Below are 19,402 nucleotides of genomic sequence, written 5' to 3'. Positions count from 1 at the left end.
GTAACGTTCGAGATATTGGCACCTAAAGTTTTTTATATGTCAATTACGCTGATAAAACTAACTAAATAAGATATAAAAAAAAGGGTTATAGGCGGTTGTAGATCTCGTTACGCTGGTACCAGATTTATGATAACAGTTCAATTTCGCTCAAAATGTCAATTTAATATTGACTAATAACTAATATTATAATCAATTTGTTTACGATAAGGACGGCAGTAATATTATTTATTACTTGTGTTACATTTAGGAATTAGTTTTAAGTAAAACTCGCAAAATAACCGTTCACCGTTTAATAGCCGGCAATATACTGACAATCGTCTTTTTATGATTTACCCACGTACACTATATCCCTCCACCACTATTTTAAAAATATTTTTAATGATATGAAAGTAATAATGTTAAACCACTTAAAATAAGCAATAACTAGGGAATACCTTACATTTTGAGTTACATTATGTGTACACACGAGTATAGATTCTTTACAATATTACTACCACTTGTAACATACTTGTTTATTTCTAGTGGAGCGTTTTGAATACCTTTTGTAACCTTTAATATCAGCAGACCTTAATGCATCTGGGGCCGGGTCTGTGTACATGTCCGGTAATGTGGTCGTTGTGCTTGATGTTCCTGCGTCGGAAGATGTGTGTTTCCAACCAACGCTGTCGCAACCTCTAGCCGATGTTCATTGTCGCGATCAGCTTTAGATTCCTCTCTGCCCTCGTCATCCAATATCTCCAGGTGCGAATTCGACGTTGATTTTGTTTATTCAAAAGATAAGTTGCTTCCTTCTTCGCCTTCATCGTGTTTTTTTACAATAACTACTGGAACATCTAATGGTTTTCGTTGAACCAACTTCATTTCTGTCTCTAGCATTGACCCTTGTTTTGGACAATCACCATAGGCACTTATGTCATCCTATCGGACTAGACTAGATGCATCCATACCCTTGTACTTAAGTAACAAATCTACATGTTTTTTTACACAATAGTCTAATTCCGGTGCATATACAGTATACATCTGAGAACCGATTTTCCCTTGAATTATACCATACTTTCAAATGTGTCAAGTTCCATTTTTAAAAAAAATGTTTTATCAATATTTTATCTCCTTGTTTCAAATCAGTTCTGCGATGTCCTCCGTATTGTTTATGCTGTAAGGTCTGCTTAATATGTACATTATCTGTAGCTGTGGATGCCAATGCAACGGCGCGTTATTTAATGTCACTTTACTATCATGCCTATCGACTTCACGCAACAAATGGTCGAACGTGAGACTGTCGCCGATCCTTATGCCTGCCATTGTCCTTATACTTCTGTATTTAAATGTATTTTACTCATTATTATTTGTATTTACACTATTTACACGCGAATTCGTAGACTCTCGTCGTCAATTTGTTACATTTAGGATTAGTTTTAAGAAAAACTCGCAAAGTCAATGGTCGTCAACAGACTGACAATCGTCTCTTTATGATTTACCCACATACACTATAACTTGATAATAAACATTAACTAATTAACATAACAAAATATTCGATTTAAATATTAAAATAGTTTTAATAACACTAATAATTATAGTTGTGTACGGTTAATACCGCACATTGAGTATGTTACCGCGTCAGCATTTTCATGTTTTATGTTTTTATGTTTAGTTATAATTTCTACACATTTGAAATCAAGGCATTGTCATAAGCAAGCGTGTATTCTATTTCATAATCAAGTAAACGAAATCAATACTATTTATAAGATCAACAAGGATTCTTTATTTATCAACATCATTGTCAAGATAGTTTGTGTAGCAAGAACAAGACGCGAACAAGTTGGCTTATGTAATTCCATTGTTGTAGTTCTCACGCCGCCCAATATGGAGTGAGAACTTCACACTCATCTTTAAATTACTTTCCAGTTCCTTACGATATTTTCCTTCACCAAATTTCGCATATAAATTCCGAAACCACAACCCTGTGCTTGAGATGCGGTAAGTCAAATGATTAGGTTACCACGTACTACATTTTGAATAACACTAATAAAATGAATTACTAGAACAGAATGAAGAATCCATCCTTTATATACGACCGTCCATTAGCCGTTGTCTAAAATCATTACTGGTACCTACATGCGCATTAATGCAAGTCTGCTCAAAGCTCGCCGCTCCATTGCTGCCAGAGATCCAATTATGTGCAGTAATATCCACGGATATGTATTGGGTAACTGGAAGAAACTGTTTATAATACAAACTACGCAGCGAGAGAAAGATTATAAAAGAAGAAATTATTAGAAGTAAAGCTTCTTGTGACATACTTCGTCCAGAGAAATATTGCTACCTTACCTATTTCTGCCGCCAAGCAGTACTGTGAGCATTATTGCGTTTCGGTTTCGAAGGTGAAATTATTATTATGGGACTTTTCAACGTATATGTCTTAAGGATGGACGCAGTGGCAGTGCCCCTCATTTCTTTGCGATTTAAAACTCTCAGTGGCGTGTAATTGTAATGGACAGGTGTGCCGCTTACCACCAGGCGCATGACTTGAAAAATCTATTTCAATATAAGATCGTACAGAATAATAATATAAATAATATCCAATTAATTTTGTGATTCTTTTTTGTTTAAAATTACAACTGACTATACATAACATACTATAAAGTTACTATACATAACTTCTTGTATTGTGATAGAAAAATTAACAAGTGAAATAAATTTTAAAATTGTTAATGTGGAAATCTTTTAATTTTTTACAAAAGTTCTTAGGTTCTCACGATTGTTACACATAGGAAACGAAACCAAAATCGCGTAAATATATTTGATTTTCAAACAAATCAACGTTTCAAGGTCACGGCAGATGAGATGGTAAAGTCGACTGAAAATAATTTCATTTCCTTCTTATGGAAAATTTAATTTCATTACGCAGGTATCGATGTTTCTAAATTAATGGCTGTAAAAATGTATAATTAAAAGGTGCTACAAACTTGTTTACTATTGTTTACCTTTGATTTCAAATAATACAAGGTTTCGTTATTATTTATTTCAACGAAATAGTTTACAAACGGTTTGACCAGGTCTGGAGTCTGAGCTAGGTATTAAAGAAGTTTTCTTTCAACTTATACGACAATCAATAAAAATGTAAGTAAAATAACAAATAGCTGCGCTTGTGTTGTTTTTTTTCATACAGCTAATTTTTCCACCCGCCAAACCCAAAGAATGACATTTGGAGTGACATTGATTCGTACCGAAGACGACGCCTTAACATAAATGAAGAAAAAAATAATAGACTTGGTAAAAGTAATAAAAGAAAAAATTACCAAGACTTGGCTGTGTAGTTAACCTTTGCCCTTTGAAAAAAATAATGAAAAGAAACAACAACTGTTGTTTTGATTATGAATACAAAGATCGAACACAAACAAATTTTGTATATTTTTCGTCGACCCGGTGGGACTTGAAACCACGTCCATGCTGCACCGCAGCATTTCTATAACCCTCTGAGTCACTGATCCAGGTACCAAGTCATCGAAATTCTCCTGTGTGTTTTTGTTATAGATCATGTGATAGGTGACGTGGATTCAAATCCCACCGCTAAACGAAAACAAAAAAATGTTTTTTGTTTTTATATTCTTATGAAATCATAACAAAACTAGTAAAGATATTTCACAAAAAATCTCAATAAAAACAACTGTTGTGAGGATGCCTCGTAGACTTGTAGAGGAACGAAATACGCGTAAATACGAAAATATACCCTCATTGTGGTGTTTGTAGTTGTGCTTGTGTTATTTATTTATTTTATTAATTTTATGCAGGGCGGGAAAATTAACTGCATGAAAAATAATCAACACAAGATTTAACGTTTACTGGGTTGGTGAAGTAGCAAATTAATTTAATTTCACTTTAATTAATATAGATTTTCGCAAAGTAACGCCAAAATCTATAAATTATTTAGGTGACAATCTTCAATGTCAGTTCCAGTCGAGGAAGTGGCAGTATGAATCTTTGAATACTGTCTCGGACAAGGACCTGTGTGGAACGGTGTATTGGCGGAATACACTAATTTGTGCAAGACCACTTCACCGACATACGTATCAGTAGTAGTGGTCAGGATATTAAGAAATGGACTCAACTTTGAAAGAGGGTAAGTCTGTTTCTTCTATGTTAAGAGCATACTTATCGTTCCTGTTATCAGAAAGAAAATATTAAGCTGAAAGCTGCGCCGAGTGTCAGAACCAAATCTGTGTGTATAAATATTGACCAATACGTGACAATTTTTATTGAAAATTTGGTTCAATGATAAAAGAAAGCAGACAACATCGACTATGTATAACAATAGCGTAAACCTAACGCTATTGTTATACATAGGTAATGCAACTATTGTTCTAAACGCATCTAAATCGCATTATATTTGTTTTTTCAAACAACCAACAACGTTTCCCTACAGGTCACATGGTCGCGGCTAAAGAAATCTAAATATGTATATTTAGATTTCTGTGATCCCGGCTGAGTGATATGGTAAAGTCAACAAAAACTTAATATCTAATATTAATGCAAACCACCAAACCACGCTATTTTTCAGTATAGTTAGTAAAGTTACTAATTATAAATGAGCAGAGGAAAAATTCCTAATCTTCGATTTGATTTTAGAGGGGTAAATCCACTTTAAAGTTAAAAATAAAATATTGTATAACTACACGATATATTCAAGCACAGACGTTAATCAGAAACATAAAACAATAAAGTTTCCTCGATAGATAAAAATCACGAAAACACACCTGATTTTCACTAATTTCTATTTATTCTCGAAATGCTTACGGGCTATTAGGACAAAAAATAGATAATTAATTATATTTATGCATGATCGACTACTGTCGATACGGATTTTTTTAATCCCTTTAGTTTTAGAGTTATTCCGCTAAAACGAATTTGGCACTTACGACATTTTTAATGCGCAAAAGCGAATAACGCGAATTTTGATTTCATCAGTAATAGGTTTCAAATTCACCGTTATAAAAGTGAAGGTCATGCAGACCATTTTTATTTGTTATTATGTACCGAATAACATTTAAATTGGTTTATTCCCGCTTTCGCTAGCTATTTGATTGATATGACGAAACCATTTACATGTTTTTTTTTCATTACATATTATAAATATACAATATTTATAAAAATGACACTACGATTTTGATCTAATTGATTGTTAGATTACCTCTGAAAAACACACACAAAAGCCAGAAAGGACTTAATACAGACAGAGAATAAATGGTTGATATCGTTCTATTTTTTTTATTACGAGATCTGATTTTGATATTGAAGAAAATAATTACACATACTTAATGGTAGGTATATTACATTAGAGCAAAAGAAATTTAAATTAAATAAATAAAATTTTAAATTTAAAGAAATTTAACACGTCGATAACACAATTATTGTATTGGTTTTTGTCTTTGACTCGACAAGAAGAAGATTAGAGCAATTTGTTTATTTTCGTGTTTATTCTATTTACCAAACAAATACGAGTATAATAGGTATCGTACTTTATGAAATTTCATTACAGACACAAATTTTGTGTGGAACAGAAAAAAACTGTGGAGTCGCCAATAGGACTAATGAATTTACAACCGGTTCCAGTACAGTAAGTATTGTATTATGTTTATACAGGATGATATGTCCGATGTACCACTGACCATTTGAAAGGAGCATACTGCATAATGGAAATAAAAAATACATATTCGGTTTTTTTTTCAAAAACCTAACACATAAATAAGTTATCGCCTCAAAGTTTTATATATTAAATTTAAACTTCATATCTTAAATTTTCATAAATTTTGTGGAAAGATTGTAGAAATTCAGTTTCCAGAATATATAGGAAATAAAGCATAAATCATACTGTCATTTTTACAAATATTATTTATTTTCGTGATTTTTATCTATCGAGGAAACTTTATTGTTTTTGTTTCTGAATATGTCGTGTAGTTACTGATAAAATATTTTATTTTTAACTTTAAAGTGGATTTACCGCTCTAAAATCAAATCCGAAGGTTAGTAATTTTTCCTCTGCTTGCTCTTAATGGAACGTGCACGGTTTGAAGCCGACAATTTGAGCCTTGCTTAATTTTCCAACTTACACGTGAAACACTTGATTTCAAAAATAAGGGGAGTAAGGGGACAGTATACCCCTACAGTGTGTTTTTTTAATTAGGACAGTATGTGTCGGTCTGGCTCGGTCTGAGTATTTGCACAGCAGTCTGTCTTTGAGAATTTACCAAGTGTATGTATTTATTATGCATTTTCAATAATTATATTATTTTCATTATGTTCGTAGCTTCGTCGTTTTATATTATAAACAATAAGCATTATGGTTTTCAGGGACTTAATAATCACAGGTCAGGGTGACAAAGACAAAGAAAATATCTGTCCAGAAACGAATTCAAGAAGTTTTGGATATAATGAAATGGTGCTGATGCAGAAAATCGACAGATTCATTATAGTTCTGTGTACAGAACTATAATATAATAATAGCGATAGATAGACAATAGAATTTTGGTTAAAACTAAAAAGAGCCCCTTTGTGATATGGTTTATGAAATTATAATCACGCAAAGTGACACTTTCTTTCTAAATAATTCGAATCCAGTTATGTAAATATTCCATTAATAAACATAAAAATTAATAAAGTATTGACATTGTAGCTGTTTTCATTCAAACTTCAAATATGGAACAATTCCCAAGATTTAAGACACTGAATGTCTACTTGAGAAGTTAGTTATAAAATGAAGTCATTTGTTCCAGTCTGATTCATTGCAACGTCCCGAAAATCTGGTGCAAAGAGTTTTACCGGTTCTCCAATCTAAATTATTTACTTTTATGGTTAGATTTTTTTTATCACAATCTGGACACTCTGGAGTCCGAATGCTTTTCCATCCATATTTAAAGCATACTATTTCATGTGGTTGTTTACAATTCGTAAGAATATGGGAATTAGTGGAACATTTTTAAATACTAGAGATACAAAAGTCCTTATGTGTATTTTACGCACAAATATACTCCATAGGTAAACTCTGTTGAGCGCTATAACAAAACCATCATGGCAGCACGTTCATAGACGAGGGTCACAGTCACATATTTTGGATTCTGAATATCCCAAAAAATCTATTTGCTCTCAATATTGCTGTTAGTAACATCACGTCTGGAGAGAATTGGTAGCTTGTGGTTTCCACAACCTTGATATCGACCAATCCGAAGATTTTTTGCGCCTAGGGACTGTGACACATTTTTTGGGTAGATCTCCTAAATACAAAACAAAAAAAAAATTATCTTCTCTCCTTGGTATTTTTCACCATTCTTGTACAAAATGTCATTTTGACGTTATAATTTAAAAATAATTAGATAAATTAGTTGAAACTCTTCAGTGTTGGTGTAAACTATTATTTAGTATTATGGTTTAAATAATTGATTACAATATTACTTGTTGGTGAACGATTTTTCTATAAAATCAATATCGTGAATGAGTACCCTTTAGTTTGACGTATTTTTGAAAACACCAACCCTGGCTAATTTTCTTTCATGGTAACGCAGAATACTAGTGCTGCGATAAACGAGTACCAATAAACGCGATTTTACTTCTGTAGTCGAGCTTCATGTAAATTATAACTTTTCTTTAATATTCCCATGTCGAACGCCGCCAATTAGTTTGTCAAGTACTTTCTATAAAGTAATATACGTAAACCTGGAATCGACCTATATTCTAGCGGGTTTAGGTGATAAGACTTTGAAGCTTCATCTGGATGAATCGATAGATTGTCTGTGGCGTTGTTCGCGGGTAACATCTCTTAGGAGGAATTGGGCTGAAGTTGGTCTTTTCTGTTCGACACGTCGGCTCGCAAGGTGTTCCTGATTTCTATATCTTCTGCGGTGATTTATCCCATTGGGGGCATAGTCCCCGTGCCTTCTTTTATAAGGAAAACCAGGAATAGCCAGAGGCCGTAATTATAGGCCGTAGTTACGGGAACCCTGTACCAAATTAAAACCCGTGTCACCAGACCGCATGGGCTTTTTTTTGGTACTTATAATTTCAAATCTCGCCATCAACTGAATGGCTGAGACAAATGCGCCGTAACTTTTGTTCGGCTGTACCCGACCACGTGTCATGAGCTCCACGGGTGGTCGGCATCTACATATAAATGCGTTACTCTTGTAAAAACTACGCTGTCTTCGCAGCGGGTCTGGTATATAACCTAAAAGTGCATCCGGTAACCTCCAGGTCTGTGACGTATAAGTGACGAGTCCATGTGCCACTCAAGTACTTTCAAGATCTCTTAGTGTAATGTATTAGCTCTAAGTATACTTAAAGTTAACCTTTTATATGTAAATGATAAGAGGAGCAAGCATGTCTGTAAACTCCTATTGTAAACTCGGGAAAGTAAAAGACTAGTTCTTCATACTGTACCCTTACATTTAACTGTAACATATGTAACATGTTATGACAGTAAATTTAAAATAAAGTATTTGGTTTCTATATTTCTGCTTGAAACTTGTTTTTGTTGTGTGTAAGGCGCCCTTCCTTCTCCTCGCTTATAAATTTTATACGCAGCACCGGGTCAACCAGAACTCACGCAAAACCAGTCTCATGCTCACTCAAACCGACTGGAGCTGACCATTACAGGACGAATATGCGGAAAATACCGGTAAACTTAGAGAAAATTTCGACAATGTACAAAGTTCTTTAATAAAGTCATGATAGAAATTGAATTGTGGTCCTTATAATCTTTGTCGTGAAAAGTATGATTTTAATGTTGGTGATATTGTTCGGCGAAAAACTTATTATCAGAGTGACAACGGAAAACGATTCTCTAACAAAACTACCTCCTAGGCATTTGAAACGTTGCAATAAAGGTAAATTATCACCTTTAATATATGAATTTGTCCATAGCATGGGCCTGCGCTCTTGGCAAATTACAGATTGTAAATTGAGAAATAATACTTGTTAAATTATACTAAAGTAAATTATAGAACATATTTTCTCTTCCTTTTCTTCAATGTTTACATTGAAAATAGTCTATTTTAATATGCTAATAGGTTAACATTTTTGCATGGCTTCTATCAATTTGTATTTTAATTGAAACCGACAACGAAATGAATTATTTCAGCTTTGTCGTTTGGCTTCCCTAGAAAAATAAAAAAACTAAAAAGCTATCAAAAAAAAAAGAAAACTCTTACAGAAATTTGTCAGATATTTACATAGACATACACACATTCACACATATGTAGACACACAAATGCGCATACTCTATTATAGTCCATTTGTTTATTATATTGTAAGTAGCTTCATTGAAAAAATTATAGTAATTAAAAAATAATGTCTAAATCTATGAATACAACGGAATTCAGTTATAATGTGCTATCAATATATATTTCAATTTGTTACGTTGTTCTTTGATAAACAATATTTTAAGTCGCTTCGTTCTGACATCGAATTAGTTTTTATGTTACGTAAAAAACTAAATTTTAATCTGACAAACTTTGTAATTGGCTATGTAAGTACATTATTCAGAATTGCAAACGAAATTTAAAAGCTGTAAAATTTGCAAACAAATAAATAAATAAATTTAAAATTTAGCGGTGCATTAACGCATTTTATTCAAATTGTACTTTAGAATTAGGGTTAGATATACGTAATACGTTTATTTGAATAAAGAAGTGTAATAAAAAAATTTTGTCGAATACGACTCTATGGATTCAATGATTACGGGTCGACTGTTTCGACAAATGTTTGCGCTACGACGTACGGGTAGCGGGCGGCGAATGATAGGTGCTGGTAGCTGGGAGTGTGGTTGGAGCCAACGTCAAAACTTTTTAGCATGAGGGCTCTTCAAAGATCGAACATTTAGAAAAAAAATCCTTCTGTCTGGCCGGATTCGACCCGACGTATTCTAGCAAACCGTGGCAGATGCTATGCCAATTAAGGCTTGATTCATATTGCCGAGACGTAACGCAACGCGACGTTATGCGGCGCGGCGCTGCATTGAAGCGTGCAACTTTATTCTCTACAAAATAAGGCAACATTTCATTTAACAAAAAAAAATGAAAACGGGCTGTAGCAAGCGGTGATAAGCTACAGCGAGCTGCGAGGGGCGCACTTTAGAAAATGCAATATGCTATAGAACATACTCCCTATTAAATAAAGTACACATTTCTTCAAAGAACAAAAAACAAAAGAGTAAAGCCGCGCAGCGTCGCGCTGTTCGACTCCGCCCACTTGTCTCGCCTCTGACCATAAGTGTAACTTAGTGTCTTTATTCTTTTTTTTTTCTTTGAAAGGCAACTATCAGGTGATCAAGTGTGGTCGTGTTTATGCAATTTTATAGATTTTACATGCATTTAATATAATAGTCCAAATAAGATGAACTCAGTGGCTCAGCGGTTTGCACTGTCGGCACTACATGAGAAGGTTTTCGGGTTCGATTCCCCGTAGAACCAATTTGGGAAATGAACTTTTCTGAAGTGTTTTTGGCCTAGGTATTCTGGTAATGTCCCTGTTTGGATTCCGTTGTTCTGATACTTTTTTATGTTTATAAAATTACTGTGTAGTACTTGTCAAAATGTTTTAAAATCAGCTGTGACCATGTTTGACACTGCGTTATTCTTTCGTAGCCATTGATCGAGGCCCGCACGGTGCGTCAAAAATCGTCGTCGTCGACGTCACGGTGTTCGCCATACTCGCTATAGTGAAAAATTGAAAATGGCAGTTTTGTCAAATTTAATTTGACAGCTAAATGTGACTGTAATAGGTTTACTGCGGCGTTATGCTACGGGCACTGGCTGTTCTCTGACAACAGAACAGGTATAAGTTCATCCCCTTTGTTTCACTATTTAGCTCATCAAGTTTATCGACTTTACTTAGGTCAAAATTACTTTAGAAAAGTTCATTTTTAATATTGGTTCTACCGGGAATGGAACCCGGAACCAAGAGCTACGGAATTCACTCCGCGGCACTACCCAGAGCACCTAGGCCAAAACCACTTTACAAAAGTTCATTTTCAAAATTGGTTCTCCCGGGAATGGTACCCGGAATCAAGAGCTACGGAATTCACTCCGCGGCATTACACAGAACACCTAGGCCTAAACCACTTTAGAAAAGTTAATTTTCAAAATTGGTTCTACCGAGAATGGAACCCGGAACCAAGAGCTACGGAATTCACTCCGCGGCACTACCCAGAGCACCTAGGCCAAAACCACGTTAGAAAAGTACATTTCCAAAATTGGTTCTACCGGTAATGAAACCCGGGACCTTCTCATCCACGCAATATTATTTGTATGTATAATCTCGAAATTGCTTAAATACGACCACAAAGTAGATGCAGCAAGAGGTCGAGCTGCGCCGGGCGCATTTTATAATATGCATTATAATATAGAACATATTGTCTACTAAATAAAGTATACGTGAGGCGCCCTATAAGTTTCCGGAATGAATAAGAAAAAAAATACTATGAATGGTCAGAAATGAATTTATTGTTTCTCAAAATATTCTTCGTTAGCATTATTGCACTTTTTCATACGAATGAACCAATTTTGAAAACATTTATGCCACTCCTCCGTGACAATCCCTGAAACATATTTTTCATACTCTTCGACGGCCTGTTCAGGTGATGAAAATAAGTGACCTCGTAACTGGTTCTTAATTTTTGGAAATAAATAGAAGTCATAAGGTGCCAAGTCGGGACCCTGCGGGACAGCTCATAAGGTCAACGTTGTTCACCTTCAAAAATTCTTTTGTCTGACTGGCCGTGTGAGGACTGGCATTATCGTAGTGCAAGATGATACGGTGTTTACGGTTATTACTACGGAGTTTGTCAATAGCTTCCGGCAAACAAATGGTCGTGTACCAATCACTATTGACGGTATAACGATTCTCCAAAGCAACAGTAGCCACGTGTCCAGTTTTATTAAAAAAAGAAGCAATCATCCGCTTACAGACACTTTGCACGCGCGCCACTTTAGTTAGTTTCGGCTCATCTCGAAAGACCCTTACGCTCGAATGCTACTTTGTTTTGAGATCGTAACTATAAATCCATGTTTCGTCACCTGTTACTATGTCCCATACCAAATTTGACGCCCCTTCGTTGAATCTGGTAGCATGATATTGCACCAAGTGACGCGATCCGTTTTTGAGCCTTAGTCAAATTGTGCGGGATCCACCGAGAGCACAGCTTTTTCACATCCAAATGTTTATGTAGTATTGATTGTATTTGACTCATGCCTATGCCTAAAGATGCCCGAATCTCATGGTATGTCACATGTCTGTCTGTTTTGATCATACGGCGCACAGCATCGATGTTTTTGTTGTTCATAGCAGTGGACGGGCGACCATCACGAAATTCGTCACTGAGATTCGAATTCGAGTGTTTGAATTCTGCAAACCGGCTATAAATAATCGCCTTCCATGGTGTTTGAACTCCAAAAGCAGTTTGAAGCCGAGTGAAGCTCCGCTGAGCTGTTATATTACACTTCTTTAAGTATATTATAAAAGTCATACTACGAAAATTTTCACGAGTTAAGTCCATGGTGATGTAGACAAACAATTTCTAAAATGACGCCACAATGTAAAAGAAGTCACAGTCAGATGAAACAAACTGTATTCTACAGCCAAAGAGTTCCATTTTCAATTGTTGTAAATACTTTTTAAATATTGTTTATGTAAGTGGCCAGTTTCGGCAACTTATAGTGCGCCCTATGTATATTGTCTCCATCAAAAAATATTTTGTTTGGCTTTCAAAGAAATATCGACTTTGTTTAGTATATTATATGTATAATATTATATACTACATTGCTTGTATTACACAATCTGCCTTTCAAAGAAATATACCATAGTGTTGTAGCGAAGTTAAACTTTGTATTGTCAGAGGCGAGACAAATGGGCGGAGTCGTGCAGGACGGCGCCGCGCGGCTTTACTCTTTTGGTTTTTGTTGTTTAAAGAAATTAAATAAAGAATATGTTCTATAGTATACTGCATTTTATAAAGTGCGGCCGACACACCTCTCTGCAGCCCGTCGCCGCTTGAAGCAGCTTCGTGTTTATGTGTTTGTTTAATGAAATGTTGCCTTATTTTGTTGAGGACAAAATTTTTGCTGCATTGCTCGCTTAATGCAGCGCCGCGCCGCGTCGCGCCCCGCCGCGTCGCGCCCCGCGTCGTTAGCGTCTCTGCAATATGAATCAGTGCTAAGACACGGAACGAACCAGCGGACGTCACGAATTTCTCTGTGTGCTTGTTGTTGGATTTTTGTATTTGTTTTTCAACGACTTTTTAGCCGTAGCGCCATCTGTGAGAAATCTATGACAGTATTTCTTCAATAATTATAAAATAATTGAATATCAATTCAATATAAATTATTAATTATATGAAATTATTAATTATAACTATTAGTTATTTTCTTAATATACAAATGCTTAACTTTATTTTAATAATTATGAATTATTATTAATTAATAATGGAAACTAGAATAAATTAAACCTGTAACTTGCAAGTTGATTCCCTTTATTTGGCAACATTTAGTTTTTTTTAATATATGTATGTAGATCGTACACTTGGTATGACAAAGCTACATGTGAGTATACGTGACAAGTGCTTTCGTCAAATGAAAGTTATAAAAATACTTGAAATAAATTATGTATACATAATTATGTGAAGCCGTGTCGCCGTGGTAGCCTAATGGTTTGACCTACTACCTCTCAAGCATAAGGTCGTGGGTTCGAATCCGGACTCGCACCTCTGAGTTTCTCGGAATTTATGTGCGAAATTTAATTTGAAATTTATCATGAGCTTTTTGTTGAAGGAAATCATCGTGATCAAATCTGCACGTTGAAGAAGGTTTACAGCCCTCGGAAAACGTGTGAAGTCCCCAAGTGGGCCGGCGTGGTGGACTATAGCGTAAACCCTCGTCTGAAAGGAGACTCGTGCCCAGCAGTGGGACATATATATGGGTTGATGATGATGATGATAAATTATGTGAAATTTCATAACTCTCCTACTTATGCATAAAAACTTATCGACTAATTTGGTTTGTAGAATCTTTGAACTTGTGTTGTGTGTGGGTTGTTACGTTATTAAATGTGAAAGTAACTCTGTCACGTTTTATCTGTTACGTTATGACGCCTAGACCGCTGAACCAAATTTGATGAATTTTGGTATAGAGATAAATGAGACCTAGGAGAAGGACATAGGCTACGTTTTGTCACAAAAATAACTCTTAGAGAAGTTGAAGTAGGGAATGAAATTCTGTATAGAGAACCAATAAAATTACGAAAATTAGTATCGCACAGTAGGCTACTCGAATTACTTATTCTACGAAGACGGTTTAGTCTACCAGATGGTTTCTTACAAAGCTGACATTGTTATTTCAACGACTGCACATTCCGCATCTTCCTGGATTTCTTACCACTTATCTCGATATATATATTCTCTAATTCTGTTTCGAGTTTGAAATAAAAAGTTTCCCTAATGTCCTGAGAGCTCTCGGAAGTCATTTGAGCTCCGAATAATAGGGGCCGATGGCTTTATTTACTTTCCTGTTTTTAACTCACTTATTCCATTCTAAATGGACAGGATAAAAAAGTCATTTTGAAGTAAATGTATTACAATATAACGAGGGTACTTTGAATAAAATGCTTCGCTAGTTAGTATACGAGCGTTTGAAAACATTTTATTTTTTGGTACTTTTAAATAAAAAAAGTTTATTTTAGATTCAAATAATAGCAAATCGCACGCGAAACTAAATACTCTCGTAACTCAAAGTTGTGGAATAGATAAAACTGGATTTGAAATAAAAAACCAAATGAACCAATACAAAATTATATATTCTCGTTTATAAATGGATAATTAATTATTATGTATAAATAAAAATAATCACATTACACGCAATAAGATCCATTCCGTATTTTTTCTTTAAATTTTGTAATTGTGTTATCTCAATTCCTCAATTTTGAGTTACGACAGTATTTAGTTCGAAATGTTCATTACCTTGTAAAATCTGAGACGAATTTAATTTCCAATTATCAGCCTCAGTTTTTAAATTGCATTAATACGAAAGAAACACAAAGAAAAATTCCTTTTTTTTTTAAAAGATCACGTCGGGATGCACAAGTCGTACGCCTGATGGTAAGCTACACGTCTACAAATCACATCTTTGCTTTAAATTGCAAAAAGGGGCACTATGTGCCTGTAATTTCACCAGCGCGTAGCTGAGTTCTGGGCCACTATAGTATAACTATAGTATGGACATAGTTATGTAAACTAGAACCAACCCACAAAATGTCACTTTCGAGATAATTAGATTTTTGTAAAAACTGTGTGAAGAAATAAATAGGTAAGTTATTTGAAATAAACAACGTGAGTTATATGTAGCATTGAGAATTATATAGGGAAACTATTATGTTATATAGCAATAAATAGAAAACGTTATGTAACTTTTTATTTAGTTAACGAGAACCATGTTCTAGTTTTCGTAATGAAAACGCTAAAGATCTACAGTACTTCAGTGCATGTGACATGGATCCATTTAGCATATTTAAAAAAATACATTTGAAGTTAAGCAGCATGGTTCTTTTTAGCTATTAAAAAGTTACTTATTTAGGGTTGGTACCTTGAAGGACTTTTATTTATTTCTCCGTTTGGGCTTGGTATATTGCTAGGATCTTTTGTGAGCGGGTAAAGGACACGTCTGGTGTTCTACCTAAACAAATAACTCGATTTCACTCGAGGTATGGGTTGGTTCTTGTTTGCATAACTATGTCCGTATAATATATGTCATCGATGCGATAAGAAGAAGAGGACTGCTCGGTACGGGTTTAGAGCACAACAATGCTAAAAAAACTTGTGAACTTTCTCCGACGGCAGGATTCATCGCGATATTTCCCTTCACTTAGTATTAAACAATCACAAATGTGCCTCTGATCAAAAAACAAACACAGTTGAAAGGTATCGAAATCTTAAACTCGACAGTTGATTACGTTACAAGAATGGCCCCAGTAAATGGTAAATAATTGCGTTTCCGAGATTCCAATTAAATTGAAACACTTTTAGACATGAATTCGATTGCATCGATTCAGTCGATGCTCGTAATCGAATTAAAATTGGATCCCGCTGGGCGAGTCTGCTGCGCGATTTGACGATAAAAATAGAACGCGGTTTACGGGTACGTGCTTAAAATTTTACTATAAAGTTGCCTTTTTTCCTTCTTTCATCAATTCAGCAGGTTACAGTGTGCAAATATACAAAAACGAATAATTTAGGTACCTATGTACAGTCAACAGCACATCCGACTACATATTTTTGTTCGAAAATGGCCTCCGGTGCAACCGAACAAGATACATCAATGTGTAGCTTGATGTGCTGTTGACGTACGTAATGTAGACAGAGGTCATTCTGTGGTAAACTACTATCAGTTAGGAAATCTAAATTCTAAAATCTAAAATCGCTGTTGTGATATTGTATTATAATTCTTAAATTTTACTTTAGACATAAAAGTAAAGAATGTGAAAAGTATGGAACGTACATTTTTTTCCCAATTTTATATCAATTTCATAATAAATTTTAAACGTAGTTACATTTTGATGCCTTTATGGATTTATTATTAAAGCTTTTTCAACTTCTATTTACTAATAAATATCTAGTTACTAATTGATGACGTTACTAATTTCCAAATTTTGTATTAAAACTAAAGTAGAATAACCCAATTGACTTTTATTTACCACTTTATAGCGTCTGGGATTGCAATCTCGTTTCTGAATGCTGTGCAATTAGTTTTGCATTAATTGCTGATTAGATTCTGTGCTTTCTATTTATGTGCCCCTAGTACCATTGACGGACGACAGTTTGACGGTGTCGATTAGGATTACACATTTTCTATTCATGCTTTTTATTGACACACACACATATACTGAACGAGATTTAGTTAACCTGAATGTTATCACAAAATTACCTTACCTATTTTTGCCACCAAGTAGTAATTTGCGTCATTATTTTAGCAGTTATTGCGTCCCGGTTTGGAAGGGTAAGTATTAGGTCAAATTTCAGTCATATGGGACTTGTTAATTTATGTCTGAGGGTGGCGGGCACAGTGGCAGTGCCCCTAAGATCTTTGAGATTTAAAGCTCTGAGTGGCAATGCTTCTGCTTCGGATAGGCGTGTCGCTTATCACCAGGCGATTATCACGACTTCTTCGTCCCTTCTCTTGGTATTATAAAAAGGGGTAGTAATAAAAGATCCGAAAAGTAAATTAAAAATGATCTTCTTCAAAATATACAAAAGAATTTTCAACAATCGAATGAAATACTAAAAACTCCGATAAAACTTGCTGATGTAATTCTATTCTATCATCTTATAATATGGTTTACCGAAAACTATTGTTAACTTTTTTATCTTAAATTATTTATTACAAATCTAAAAGTTACCTTATAAGTTTCATAAACTTGTTAAACTATTCCCTCTTATGGAAACACTATTACGAGTGACAACATAGGACATGCGTCGGTAATTTAGTATTTCTTTCGGATTAGTGTATTATTATCAGGAAGCACAGTTTTATTTTATTACAATTGTAATATGAACAGGTTTTTGATTGTTTGCTAAATATGATTAATTTGGTCTGTATATACTTTAACGCAGCTAAGTTAGTATTATAGTGAGCTTCAGTACGCTGCAAGTACATTTGTTTTTCGGAAACTTTTTATTGCCATTTTGATTGATTTTGATTTTTGCCATAGTCCCTGTGACAAAATAGTGAATCGTTGGTTGGAATTTCTTGGGAATCGCTGGTATTACGTTGCTAAATTTTGGTCGAAATGATATCCGATCCCGTACCGATGATCATACATAATTGCATCAATATTCGTCGTATACTAGGACCTGAAACACAAGAGCGTAGCAAAAAAGCACTATTGAATTATCACACGTTCCAGCGCGCATTTTAATTCGATTATTTTTTCCAATCTGCGAGAGTATTCCTCCGAGCGATAACTGTAACATTGATTTGTTATTTGCGACGTATAGTTTATTGGTTTTTATCTCGCTTTGAACATGTTAATTGTAAAATTTATTTTAGGACACAAATTTGTAAATGTAAATCTTTCCAAATTGCTTTTGGAGGCTTGGTGGCGCTGTTATTGTCTTTGAACATCAATATTCCTTTTATCGTAGCGAGAGAAGTGAAGAATAAGAAGAAGAAGAAGAATTCATTTATTCGCTTCAAATAGGTGCTGTAGTTATAAGCAGCTTAGGTTTTCTATTTAGAATTGTAAGAATAATAGAGTGTTGATGTCAAACAGACATCTTGGGAGTTCTGGACAAAGCTTTGAAATTGAATACACGTATAAAGTTAAAAGTATATAAGTATGTATAATCGTCATTTAAATTACCTCTCGCTACGCTACCCAAGCTACGTTCCCGTGCTATAAGTGGTGGAGACCGCCTTACAAGTGAAAGAAGAAAAGTTTTTATATTTTATTTTTGAAAAATCTCTGAAGAAGGAAGAAATCTCCAGGAAGATGAAGAGGAAAGCGTATATAAGGTCGTAATTTTGATTTATATTAGTTGTTTTATTGTTTTATTTCTTGTGCAAGTGAAAAGAGCAAGAAAGAATATGCATTGTATTGTGGCGCAAAAGTTTACGGGGTTGAATGATGTAGATGAATTTCTAAACCAGTTTGAGGCGATCAGCGTGATAAATAATTGGTCGAAAGTGTGATTGCATTCTATTTGGAGGAGCCAGTTCTGCAATGGTACAAAGCAATTTTTCCGCATACGCGACATATGGTACAATTTTAGAGGAGAGTTTTATTATAGGCGACAATTGCCTAATGAATCGCTCTTTAATTTTTTTATAGTTTAGATAACTTAGCGGCGAAAACGAACATTCAAGATGTTCAGCTTATTAGACATTTCTTGAAGTCTTTGATACCCAGTTTTCAATGGATGCTGGCTGGTAAATACTGGCTGGTAATTTGTATCAGTCGAAAGAGGAGTTGAGAAAAACAATTATGCAAGTAGAAGATATATTTAATCTCGGTTACGATGTGGCTCGACAAAATATTGAATTGCCAGTATATTTTCATAAGGAGCACTCTCACTGTTGGCAAACACCGGGTCACTACACCGATAGTTGGACCCGAGTCTAAACTGTCGGAATATCAAGTGCCACTGGCACCAATCGTGCAGCAGGATACCACGTCAAGTGTATTTACGGGCACATAGTAGTGGATCTTCGTCGGGATCTCCTCTACGCAGCTGAACATTTAGGAAATTTGTATACAATTGATAGTTTTCGTGTAGGCCCTATCTACACTTACACCTTTTAATTTGTTAATTATTTTGTTAATTATGTAAGGTGCAAGGCCTTGGTGGATGCTAGTGCTTCGGTTTCAATAATCT

Source organism: Hyposmocoma kahamanoa, unplaced genomic scaffold (assembly GCF_003589595.1).
Source record: "Hyposmocoma kahamanoa isolate Upper Pololo Valley unplaced genomic scaffold, ASM358959v1 87, whole genome shotgun sequence".
NCBI classification, from domain to species: Eukaryota; Metazoa; Arthropoda; class Insecta; order Lepidoptera; family Cosmopterigidae; genus Hyposmocoma; species Hyposmocoma kahamanoa.
This window is presented reverse-complemented; position numbering follows the sequence as displayed.